Source organism: Heterocephalus glaber, unplaced genomic scaffold (genome assembly GCF_053883595.1).
Source record: "Heterocephalus glaber isolate CG9 unplaced genomic scaffold, H.glaber_assembly_v1.0 deba00001586, whole genome shotgun sequence".
Lineage (NCBI taxonomy): Eukaryota > Metazoa > Chordata > Mammalia > Rodentia > Bathyergidae > Heterocephalus > Heterocephalus glaber.
In genome coordinates this window covers 14,362,751-14,376,541 of record NW_028258364.1, presented here as the reverse complement: position 1 = coordinate 14,376,541, position 13,791 = coordinate 14,362,751, and the positions used below count along the sequence as shown (strand labels likewise).

The window sequence follows — 13,791 nt, the reverse complement described above, 5'->3', positions numbered from 1 at the left end:
TTATAGAACTGGGTTTAGTTTCAAATACAGTAAGACAAAGGAGGGATGTTTAGCCAAGTAACCAGATCAAGGGGGTCAGAGATAGAAAGTTACTGAAAGGGAAAATCAAATGTAGAATGGATTTTTTCTAAAAGACCAGAATTCTTGCTTAAGGCAAGCCTGTGCTATCTGATATCACCTGGGAGCATGGTGGGGGGATAAGAAATTGAGTTAGATATAGCGAGTGAACAGTTATCAAGTGTCAGGGATTCCTGCTAAAAGTGGATTCTACAGTTGTAGCAGGATGGCCTCTAGTCAAGAAGAGGGCTTAAACAACCCTGTCCAAATTGCGGTCAGTGAGAGCGACTTTGTCAGAAGTTTTTATACTGTCCTCGTTTTGCATCTTGTACCTTCTGAGGATGTATATACCTATGAACTAGATTAGAAAGTGCCTTAATTTTCAAGTGGAATCAGTCAAAGTACAAAGTATCTTTTCTAAATAGGGAGACTACATTAAAATTGGAAACACTGCAAAGGAAACAATGGAACAATAATTCTAGCTTCCCTGAAGGACTAATTGGTCCATTAGACGTTCACATGTAACCTGAGGCCCTAATTACCTATGCTTTATATAGAAAATTCTGCCTGCAAAGCTATCAGTGGATTCTTTATTTAAAGGTATTATTACAAAATATTTAGGTTGTATGAAGAAAAGTACTTGACTTTTCCGGAAAAAAAGTTAGGTAGTGGTACAGAATGCATTACGCCTTCTGTCTGTGCTCCTCTGCAGTGATTAAAGTTTTTAAAATTTATCTTCTTTTCTTCATATACTGTTCTTCTCCTCCTCTACTTCCCTTCCACCTTCTCCTCCTCAGTGGAAATAATTCAAGTTAAGAGAATAAACTTAAACCAGATAATGAGATAGTCTGAACTTAAAATTTCTCATGAAAAAAATGTTAATTTTAGATTCTCCTTCCAAAGGTTTCCTGCCACACCTGACTTCAATCCCAAGACTTGTGATCCCTGTCCTAGTAGCCCATCATCCTATTAATATTACTCCCAAACAGTCCAAGGAGTGAAAATACAACAAATCACTCTTTTCATTCAGCATTCCTCTCTCCTTTCTTTTCAAGTACAACAAAATCATTATAACATTTGCTGTCCTTGATTAATCATTTCCAATATCCTTTTAATCTTCTAATTATCTCCTATTTAAACAGTGATCAAGGACTTCCTAACACTAATTTCAATTACTGATTGATGTGTTACTCTGCTTTAGTAGCTTTTACCTTGTTGTCTAGTCTCTCCTCTCCAAATTTATTTTTGTATCTTGTCCAATACTACTTTTCTTCTGCTTTTCTAATTGTTTCTTCTTATTCTGCTTTGCCAAACACTATGTCTTTCCGTGATTCTAAGAATCACTGATGCTAAATGGTCTGGGATCTTTTCTCTTCCTAATCTAGATTTACTGCTTTGGTTATCTGAGATATTGTGATAGCTTAATCTTCTAGATGTTGTGGTTCAGTTGTTACCCCTTAATAATGTAACAAGAATTCGTTTGTCTCTCTCACATTACCTGCCACCTCCCAAGGGTTAAACAAAGTGGACTTCTTCATCCAAAGCTTCATCTGAAGAGTCAAAAAGCTGAATCACGATTTGAGGCTCCAAAGTCTTACATGGAACTGTGTCCCCCTTCATTCATGCTCTGAAGAAGATATTTGTCATTGTATTCATTATTTTTTTTCACCAAATTAAGATCTGAAAACATTTATTATTTGAGAACACTCTGCTGTTCTTCTGGATAGATCAGGATTTTGTCTTCATAGTAAGAAGAGAAAAACTTCTCCCTGATGCTTAGAAATGAAAATATATGTAATATCAGCTTTATGAATTACCTAGTTCCTATTTGAATTTTGACTTCACAAGAATAACAGGGAAATTCCAGCAAAAACATGAGTGATTTCAGTGGTGCTAGAAGCTGACACAGTGATAGGCAGTCAATGATGTATTCTATCCTTTAATGTCTTTCTCAGGGCAGCCACACACCAAATATTTTCTTTTTCAGTTTTCAAGCTCCCTTGTCATCACTTACATTAACTATTATTCTGGGTGATTTTCACAAGGAATGTAGTCAAGTAAAAGAAGCAAACAGCAAAAATTGGAAAGGAAGAAATAAAACTATTTTTTGCAGAAGATATAAGGTTTTAATCATAAAAACTATAAAAGACTCACTTAAATTATTAGAATTACATTTAGAGCAGTATCAAAAAAGAATAAATACTTATGTATAAATTTACAAACAGAAGTATAAGATTTACATACTGAAGACTATGTAACACTTTGAAAAAAATTCAAAGTTCTAAAAGAATAGAAAACATCCAATATTGATTGGTTGGAAGACATAATGTTACAATGGAAACATTTCTCCAACTAACTTATGCATTTAACACAATCTTTATTAAAATGTAAGATGCTTTTTGAAGAGAAATTGTTACTGTGATTCTGAAATTCATATGAGAAATTTAAGGCACCTAGTAGCCAAAACAGTCTTCAGAAAGAATAAAATTGGAATAGAGTTTGTGATTACAAAAATTACCAGAGAGTTGCAAGAATCAAGACAGTGTGGCATTTCCATAAAAATAGAAATGTATATTAAAGGACTAGAATAGAGATCAGAAATAAATCCATAAACATAAGGTTAACTTACTTTCAGCAAGGACACAAAGGCAATTTTTTGGAGGAAAGAATAGTTTTTTTAACAAATGGTACTGGAGCAACTGTAGGTAACATGCTAAGATTGATCCTGTACCTCTTTATGACATGCACAAGAAATTAATTTGTGTATATCAGAAAATTAAATAGGTCTTAGACCCATTTAATTAAAATTGGTCATAGACCTAAAAATCACAGATAAATTATAAAATTCTGAGAAGAGAACAGAACAGGTCATGTTACCTTAGGTAAAGCAACAGTTGCTTGAAGTGATACCAGAACACAAGTGACCCAAAAAAGTAGATTAATTGGAATACTTTCTTCTGTGATACAGACGACAATATTGTTGAGATGAAAAGACAGGATGGGAGAATTATTGTAAACTAAAATTGGTAAGAACTGGTATATAGGAAAAAGAAAGAATTTATACTACTAAACAATAAAGAGTTAAGCAACCCAATTGAAAAAGAGCCTAAATCTTTGAATAGGCATTTTTCAAAACAAAAAACAAAAAACAAAAAAACCCTCTAGGGCCAGAGATTTAGCTCAGTGGCACCGCCCCTGCCTCAAAACCACAAGGTTCTGAGTTCTATCCTCGGTATCAAAAAAAACACAAAAAACCTCTAAAAATGGAGAGAAGTACATGAAAAGATGCCCAATATCATTAATCATGAAGGAGATGTATATCATACATGTGGTAGTGCCACTTCAAACCATTTTGATTGTTATAATCAGAAAGCAAATAATAAGTTTTTTGAGAATACAGAGAAATGGAAATCTATGTGCATGTTTTTTGGAAAACAACTTTAAATATCCTCCAAATGTTAGCAAATAATATTTACCACATGACTCAACCTTCCCTTGTGGATATAAGTCCAAGAGGAAAGATACATTAGGTCAAGATAGTCTTGTACATAAATAATAGAGCATCATTCATAATTTAAAAGACTAGCAACAACTCCCATGTCCATCACCTAATAAATAAAATGTGACATAGTTATACAATTAGGTACTATTTGGCTGTACCAAGGAAGTTCTATTCTCTGCCAACATATAGATGACCTGTGAAACTTTATGCACAGTGAAAAAAGCCAGAAATAAATGCCTACCCATTTTATGGCTCCACTTACACAAGATGCCCATCTATTGAAGCAAACCTATTGAGATAGAAAATATTTTAGTGGTTGCTTACAGCATATTAGAGTGAAATAATTGGCAATAATCATTAAGGGTTATTGGGGAAAATGTCTTTAAAATAAAATTGTATTCATGGTTTTACATCTCTGAATATACAATAAAATATTGAATCATACATTAAATGTGGAATTTGAGAAATTTGTGAATTAAATGTAAAGCTTTTAAAAATAAAAACCTGAAATCCTATATCCATTTGAAAAGTAATGAGCTCAAATTCTTGCTCACTGAGTAAAATACAATATATTCACATCATCAAGTTACAGCAATTTTATTAAACAACTATCCAGGCAGCCTTAGGAGGAAACAGTACACTTGGATAAGTCTCTAAGATGCAGGGCCTATATGATGGCTTGCTCCGGAGGTCTAGGATAGGATTTCTTTTGAGGTCTTAGAATTTGAAGTGGAGTCAGGAATCTAAACCTGACAGGGCTCTTGCCAATAAACTGAGTCTCCACCCTCACATAGGGAGGAAGAGCTTTTGAATTTGTATGGGTCTAGTAAGAACCAGCAGGATGACCAAAGACCTTGGGTGGGGGTGGGGATGGGGTCCAAACTACAATGCGAAAATAGATGAGGCCTAATTGGGTTGGCAGAGTCCACACAGCCTAACTTGAAGCTTGTGTCCCAGGACGTGACTGTGGGACTGAAAGGTGTCAGTCTGTAAGGAAGGGGCATTTGCAAGAGGGCATGAAGAGCTATCGTCACCAAATTCAGGATATTTGGACCTCAGGCTTTCTTAGAATCCTCTAGTGGAGCCCTGTTGCCACTTTCCCAGATCCAGGTCATTTTTGACTAATTAACTATCACATCCAAAAAAGCAGCAATAAGAATTAGTTAATAACTGAGGCCATTGTTTTCTATGTATTGGACTTTAGAGATATGCAATGTGTATACAGTGTGTCCTTGATTTATGAACTCCATTTATTCCTGAGGGCTGGTTGTAACTCAAGTTGGTCAGTTGCCTTCAAAGTCTTTTTCCTGTATAATTTTAAGACACACCTTCTTCCAGGAAGATCTCAATGTCCTTAGAGAGACAATGACCCAGGATTTCTCAGTTAACCCCACCCAGGAAAGGATGTTGTAATGTTCCTTCCAGAACTCTTTAAAGGTTAAATCTGTATCTGAGACCATCTGGAAGCATAAGCGGTTGGCATTCGAGATGTAACTCAAGACTTAGTTTGTAAGTTAAAACTAAAATTCTGATCATGACCCAGGTTGTTTCTATGTCAGGCTGGTCATAACTAGAGGGTTCACTGTAACTTATACTTTATCATAATCATGATCTTGTGTTTAACAAATTTTCCAAAGTCTTCAAGCAAGGTTATTTTGTTGGAAATGTACTGTTGCCAGCTCTGATGAAGCTGAATCTAGGAGAAAAAAATAACCAGATTTTTTTCAATGTACCTTACAGGGATGAGTACTTTACCTACCCTAAGCCAACTGATTTTCTCTAAAATTTGAATTAAGTTTCACAAGTAAGATATACAGTGATAGCTGATGTAAAATCAAGTTGAGTCAAAGGTAGAGCTGGACTAGTGACACTGACAAAACTTTTATAAGAGAGTAAGAGCTTGGTTCATCAAAGAAACAGCAAAAATGGGAGAGAGAAAGGGAGAGGAGAGAAAAAGAGAAGCTTAAAAAGGAAAGAGACTCAGAGACACATAAACTTAAGGGCTATTCTTTTTCTTCTTTTCTTTACTCTTCAAAAACTCTTCAGACACATTTTATATTCCATTTATTGCATTTGTGACTATTCAAGGTTTATTTGAGTATAAACTTTGCCATTAAATTTAAACATATATGTTTTATTTATACTTTTTTGATTCCTTAATGAATTTATCCAATGAATGTTTGTTCTGATTATTTTAACTTAAAGAAATTCTATTTTCTAATATTCCCTCAGCTTGCAGTTTTAGTAAGGCTTTTCTCAACTTGCTGCTCTCATAATATTTTTTTTTTTGCTTCTATCTTGACCCTTTTGAAATAACATAGTCATGTTTGCTGCTTTCAAATCCTCTAGAATCTCTCCCAAGTCTAGTGAACTTTTAAAAATGTCAGTTAAAGGTTCACTGGTTTTCTTGTTCACTTCCTTTAAAATTCATGGATAGGCACCATTGAAATCATTGCACTGTCTGTTCGAAGCACAGTGCCTTTAGCAATTTTGCTTTTTATTTGTATCTGTCTAACTCTTTCTTAAAATCTTCTGCTTGGAAAGCATCTTATTTCTTATTTTAATTCTGAGTACAATTTAAATTAAAATTTTAACTTACTATAGCTAAAATAATGGTATGATTATGTGATCAAGGTAAAAGATTTTTGATATACTGAAATTAAAATGATAGTAAATGTAGTGAAAAACTAATGACCACATAAATATTTCCTTGAAAGTATTTTAAGTACTTTGTTAAAGGTCATGCTTGCAAGGAAAGATTCAGTGAAATTTTTAAAAATCCTCTTATCTCTTAGACATAATGTGGAAAACATGTCTGCAAACTTTTTTATAGATTTTCTTCTGTGATAAAGCAGTTCATTAATTGGTGTATAAATATATATATTCATCCAAAAAAGAAGAGTCTACTTAATGAGTTTTCTAATATCCAAACATTGTACATGATATACAATGTACAATATAATATTGTGTATTAATACATGTTATTAATATATTAATAATAATAAATAATATACAATATTAATTCTATATATCAGTATAATATTAATTATAATATATGAGGATGTATTATATATAGTATATTAATATAATATAATGTAACAATATATTATATTGTACAATGTGCAATATTACATTGCACATTATATTAAGCATAGTTAACCATGAATTCCATGAGTGTATAAAGAACTATTTTGAGATGACATGTCAATAAATACATAGGTGCATATAGGCAAAATAAGAAAAGTTTTTCTATAAATAAAATTTCAACATGCTTCATCATGAATACTAATTTATGGTTTTAATAAATAGTTTTATGGGTAAATATTTAGGAAGTAACCATCTAAGTAAGTGAAATGTTTGCTCAGAATGAATAAATACACAGTTTGCTTGGAATGTGAGAAATTAAACATTAGGAAGTCCAAAAAATTCCTTATTTATACAGGTTATGGGAATGGTGATTTATTACTAGCACATTTTTACAGCATACCCATGAGGCGATGCAGTCATCATATTACAAATCAGCTAACATAGGCTCTTCAGATACAGTTGGGATTTATTTGAATGCTCTTAGTAACAAATCAAATTAAAGTTTGCTCTCTAATTTTCTATAACAACTCAGATTAAGAACTCCTCTATGTTCTGGAGATCTTTCTGTTCTCTGTGCATTTACACAATGACCTTAAAAGAGAGCTAAATTTTATACTGTGGACTCATTTCCAAAAATATGTAATTTTCCAATAATGCCTTTTGATAAAATGTCTTTTGTATTAGAATCATATGTTTTATATACCTAATATAATTCATGTTGTCAAGAAAAGGTAGCTTATTCAATTAATAATAAACTGTTTCATAATGTATACATAGTAAGAAATTAATATGCATTAAAATATGTTTATATAAGAAGGGTGATTCATTTACATTGAGTGTTCTACAGACTTTCCTTTTCACAGCTGATATTCATTTTTTTTTTTTTTTTTTTAGTACCAGGGGATCGAACTCAGGACCTCGTGCTTGCAAGGCAGGCAGCAGAACCACTGAGCTAAATCCCTGGTCCTACAGCTGATATTTAAAAAAAATTTTAAATATTCTTTTAAAATTACCTTTCTGAAAATCAAAAAAAAAAAAAAAAGAGAGAGAAGACCTGGCCAGAAATTGAACCATAGGAGGACTTACATGTGGCTCTGTAACTCATAGAAGTGGATATTAAGCCATTCCTACACTGTCCAGTCCTGCCCCAAGTGAGATACGCTTATGCTCTGGAACCCCAAACAATGTCAGCTCTTCTCATCCTCAGATTAGCTCTCAACAAGTGCAGCTCCACTCTGTCAGCAAGAGTAAAGGGTTCCATGACCCAAGACTCTTCCAGAGTACAACTTTCTTGGACACTCTGCTTGCACTGCCCAGGATACCCATTCTTGGTCACGATGTGTTATTTTTGAATACATACCAATAGATTCAGTTTTCTAACATTTTTTTTTAATGATTTTCATTCATCTTTGTAAGAGAGAGTAGCTAACAATTTTTCTTTTCCCCCTGTTATTTTGGAATTAGGTTCATGCTGTCTTACAATTATTAAAGGAAATGTTATTTGCGTATGAATCATTCTGGAGAAATTTTGTGAAAATTAGTTTGTTACTTGAAAATTTACAAAATCTTCAAATTTTTCTTTTAAATCTACAAAAATTTTTTATTATTTATTAGCTATTTTTCATAATTATAGGCTACTAAAAGTGTTCTAACTTTCTTTTTAGTATGTTTTCAGAAGTTGAGTGTTCTACCAACTTTCCTTTTGGCAGCTGATATTGTTTATTGATTCTTTCCCCACTTTTGATTGATTTTTCCAAATATTTACCAATTTCAACAGTTTACTTCAAATAAAATTATTTTGTCAGGTTGTCTTTTTATTTCTGTATTTAAATTAATTTCTCTTCTGTTCTCGTGATGATTATTTCATTTGTTATCTTTTACTGCTTTTAGTTTTACTTTGGGCTTTTTAATAAATCTTAAATGATAAATTTAAGTAATCACTAGTTTTGTGTCTTCCAAATGCTAAAAATATTTCAGTTTCTTTCTTTCCAATTAAATATGTACTATTTTCTGATTTGTCACCTATACAAACTTTCAGGGCCGGGGCACAGTTCAGTGGCAGAGTGCTTGCCTAGCATATGCAAGGCCCTGGCCTCAATCTTGTGAACAACAACAACACCAAAAACAAAACAAAACACCCTCCCAAAGCAAAGCCACCAAACAACAAAAAAGAAACTTTCAATTTCTTCTATTGCCTTTCTGAAGTGAGATTTATTTTGAAATACTTTTAATTTTCAAATAAATCCCATGACTTTATTAGTTTAACTCATATAAGTTTTTCTTTACTTTTTGTCTACCTTTAAGACAAGACCTTTTGATTTTATTTGGTATATAGATTTATTATTTTCTCAACTTATTTTATTCTGTACTCATGAAATTATTTTCTCTATTACTACTTTAAAGTGAATTAAATAAAATTATTCTGATTGCACCTCTGACGATATTTTCTGATACTTGTTTTCTCTATGCTGATCCAAGACTTGTACATTGTTTTTATTATTTCACTTATTTAGTGTCTGTTTATGTTTACCATAAAATTACTTTTGTTTTTTGATTACCATATTTCTTGCATCTCACACTTTTTACCAAGATTGGTTTTATTCTTCCTGAAATATATCCTTATGAATATTTCTCTGAATAAGTCTAATAGCAAATTCTCTAAGCTCATTTTTATGCAAAATATTTTAAATTTGATCTTGTTCTTTAAGATGAGTTTCATTACACCATTTTACATCAGCAATTGTTTTTAACTACAGCATATATTTCATATATAATATTTCATAATCTCAGTGTGGTTAAATATTGGAATGGCAATTAGAAAATTCTCAATATTTTTAAGAACATTTCAGATGTTTGTGGGTTTTTGTTTGTTGTTTTTGGTTGATTAGGCCTATCTACTTTTCTTGAAAATATATTGAATGTTCAGTGCTTCTTATGTATTTTATTTTTCAAATGTATAATCTTCATTTTTTAACCATTTGCTTTATTCACTTTACCCTTTATGTAACTTTGTGTTCTCATATTTTGCTAATAATGTAAAAATAGATATGGTTTACTGTTCACTTGGTAAATTTTTTTCATGATATTTTGATTATTCCTTCAAGTGTTTTTAGAAACTACCCATTTCTCTTATTAAGCAAAATATTTCTGACACTACAGTTTAGCATTTGTGTTTATACATGTTTGAGTTAGGAAAGACTTTTGTGCATTTATTTTACAATATGGAGTTTATTATTTCTCTTGGAACTGTTCCTTTTACATGGGTAGCTGATAATAGTTTAACTTGAGTGAATTCATTTAGATTTTAAATGAGTAACACAATGGTGTGAAAAACTCTTGGTTGAAACAACATCTACTAGGCGTTTCTCTGAAGCAGTTCAGTTTTCTGTCCTGAAAACATTCATTATCACTTTCAAATTTAATTCTGAGGAAGAGACTAGTGTTAATATCAAGAACTCTTTATTTTAAAGTTTACTACAAGTAAAACATTGAAAATTATTCGGCTGCTAATTTATCCAGTGTATTTTAGGGTTTTATACTGCTTTCACTTTGCCCTACTGCTAACATAGCCTACACAGAATTATTGTGTATGTGTAGCTGGGTGTGGGTGGTGTGTCTGTGTCTGTGTGTCTGTCTGCATGTGTCTGTGTGTGTTGTACTGGAGATTGAATCGAGCCTCTTTTCCCTGGTACATCCTCATCTGTTTTTTTCCTTTTTTTGAGATAGGGTCTCCCCAAATTGCTAAGTGGCTCAGACTGGGCTCAAACTAGTGATTCTCTTACTTTAGCTTCCCAGAATGATAGGATTGCAGAGTTCAACAGTATTAATATTTTTTATTATATTATGAATTTTATTGGTACATTTCCGGTATACAATACACTTACATTCATCGTTGGAAATTTGCACCTTTACATAATCTCTCTAGGTTCTTATTTTTCCCCATTCCCCTGCCCTCCCTTCAACCCCTCCATCCTTCCCTATTTACAAAGACTTTGTTTCCATTTTTCTCATTTTCTATAAAATGGAGTAGTGCTCAGCCATAAAGAATGAGAAATTAGAGACATTTATAGCTAAAAAGAATTAATTTTTAAAGTAAAGTTAGAATGGGAAATCTACCACACTGCAAGATTGGCTGGAAAAGACCTTGGTCTCATCACAAATCTTGTCTTCCTCATAGAGAAAACAAGTGTTATCGCTCACCTTGAAGTTTATGTACACAAACCTTTAAAACCCTCACACAGAGCTTTGAAATAGTATGTTGACAGTGACTATGACAGCAGAAAGAGCCTGGCAATCTTCTCTGAGTAATGAAGTGGCTCCTCATATAGGACATCATGTTGTTACAGATCTTTGTTTAAAAGTAACTGTCAGAGTTTCTTCAGACAGTCACTGCCCTCCAGAGTACTGCAGCAGCAACAAAACCTGAGAACATCACGTGCAGAGGTGAGCAGATAACTGTACTCTGAAACCTAAGTTGAGTATGAAGGAGTCATGAAAGATGGTGCCAGACAAAAAGGAAGAGTCTAGCATGTTGTGTAAAGTGGAATTGAAATGCTTAATTCATTTATACTAGGTTAATCAAAATACTGTGTGTACATATATATATGAAACATTTATATCATTTTCATTATATACATAGGATTATGTTTACATGAATGCATTAACCACAATGGCCAATGACTCACAGATTGGTTACAACCCTGAGTCACAGGGTGGATGCAAAAACGTGTGCTGATTGATAACTTGGACTTACAAAAAATATGTCTATTCCTAGATATAGTTCTGCAGCTAAGTGCCTATGTGAAAAGCTTTTAATCTCTGAATCTTGTTTTCCTTGTCTGTAAAAAGCAAGTAATACAAATTCTATCACCAGCAAAAAATTTTAAAACTAATGTACATGACAAAAGACACTGAATTTTCAGTACAACTGGAAATATAGTTGTGCAATATTTATATATTGAGTCAATGAAGAATTAAAGCCTATGTACTTATATCATAGATAAGTACGATGAAGCAATAGTTATCCTAATGTCATCTGTCTTCAAACTTAGGATTTAATTAATATTATTTATCTTTTAGGTTCATATCATTGATGATCTTAAATAAATGGTGTCCATTTTTATATTTACAAGTAAAAAACGTTTGAAAAATGGTACAGACTAGCAGAGATACATGACAATGTATCAATACCAATGAGATATTCAGCACTGGGTTCTAGAGCAATAGAGATTTGTAGGAACAAGAGAGATTCACCCAGAGTCCTACTTGGCCAAATGTCCAAAGATGGTATTTTAGCCCTTTAGACAAATGTCATTAACTGGTTTTCCCTCATTGCAGTGCAAAGAGTTTATAAGGATTATAGTCATCTGGGTATCATTATACACAAAAAGGTGAAAATGTTCAATTTTTTAAAAATCTTTCTATTGAATTCTAACCTTGGCACAGGCCCTCTGGTCCTTCCTAGGTACACAGGGATCTAGGCTTAACTCTGGGTCTGACTCACTTCAGAAAGTTGAAAGGTCTGCTAGATAGTGACTGGAGGAGCCCTCAGACTCACCCACAGGCTCACAGGAAGAAGTGGAAGAATTTGGCTAATGTGTCTGGCAATGGTGGGAAGAACATGAAAAGTGGGGTAGGGCAGCCCACCAAGTTTGAGGAGCTCTTAGGCAGGCAGGGTTCTAAGCAAAGTGTTGCAGCTGCTGCTATTCTTCTTTCTGTTTCTGCTCTGTTATCTTGGCAGAGCTCCCATCAGAGCACCATGAGGACTGTGTTTGTAATAGTTCCCTGCCTCTCACTTTACCTTTCTCCCATATCAGTCTTAGCAAGATTATCTTCAGAGATCAACATAACTCTCTATCTCTTCAGAGCCACTGGACTAAGCAACCCTTCTATCTCAGGCGTCGTAGTCACCATTGTCATTGCCCTCCTCCTCCCCCTCTTTGCTGTCCTCCTCTTCTCCTTCCTCCTCTTCCTCTTTCTCCCCTTCCTTGTCTTCCTCCTCCTTCCCTTTTCTTTCCTCTTTCCTTACCCATTCTCCTTCCCCCTCCCTTTCTCCTTCTTTTTATTCTTCTTCTGATGTTTCAACTTCTTGTACTGTACTTTTACCAGTATGAAAGAACTAGTAGAATTACTCAACTTTCAGGAGTCTCCTCCTGTTCTGTGGTCTTACTATTGGGAGGTTATAAGCAGTGACTACAGAGAGCAACTTCTTCCAGCCCTTCTATTTTATTTGTAATCTGGCCCACCAAGGCAGTTTAGCAGATTGTGAAAGACAAATAATAAGGTCCACAAATCTTACTTGGAACCCAAAAGTTCATATAAACAATCTGGTAGCATCTTGCAAAAATGCTGCACTCCTTTGGTTATCCTTTTCCCAGACCAATCAGAATAGGACAAACAAATTACCTCACTGGCTCTACCAGCACTTCCTAAGACTCATTTTGTGAAGTGTTTAATGAGACCCTCAGATGCAACTACTCCAAAAGCACCCCATTAGAATCCCTTTCTGACCCTGCTAGCATCTCCCAAAAGTGCCCTGCAGTATAATCCAGCTTTTGGTCTTCACAATGATATTGTACTTTATTGATTACCCTGATCAGTGAGATAATCTGTCAAGAGCTAAACTAGAGAGAGAGTACCAAGCTCCGAACTCTTGGAGTAATCAAATATTACAACAAGCCAAATGAAAGTAAAACTAAATCCTTCAATCACTCACAGTATTGCTATAAGCAAGAGTTTACACCTGAGAAAGCATGAGGTCCCTATGTTACATTTTCCATCATGGAACAGTAGAGTAGTCTGGAGGAATTGGATCAACACAGAGCTGAGAAATACCTCACTGCCAGTGAACTTCTGAACAAAAGATTCCTAGAGTAATATTGACTGAAAGGGTGGCGGAGAAAAATGGGGTGGGAGAGATGTGGAAAAGTATTGGATCCTGAGTCAGAGTAGAAAAAATGTTTCTTCAAGTTTCCCCTCTCATCCTCTCCCCACCAAAGAAAGAGGGTTCAGACTGAGGAAGGTGTCTGAAAACTTAATGGAAGTCTCAACTAAGGAGTGTGAGCAATGTAGGAACCTGGGCAGGAAAACAAAAATAACTAACATCATGAAAGCCCAAAGGGCCAGAGTCATTGTGTGCTACTCTT

The 13,791-nt window shown here is 33.9% G+C and overlaps 1 pseudogene; it reads left to right on the top strand.

The window, feature by feature from the left end:
• Positions 1-283: 283 nt before the first annotated feature.
• Positions 284-13,791, top strand: part of LOC101697281 (protein Mdm4 pseudogene) — a 48,742-nt pseudogene continuing 35,234 nt past the window's right edge.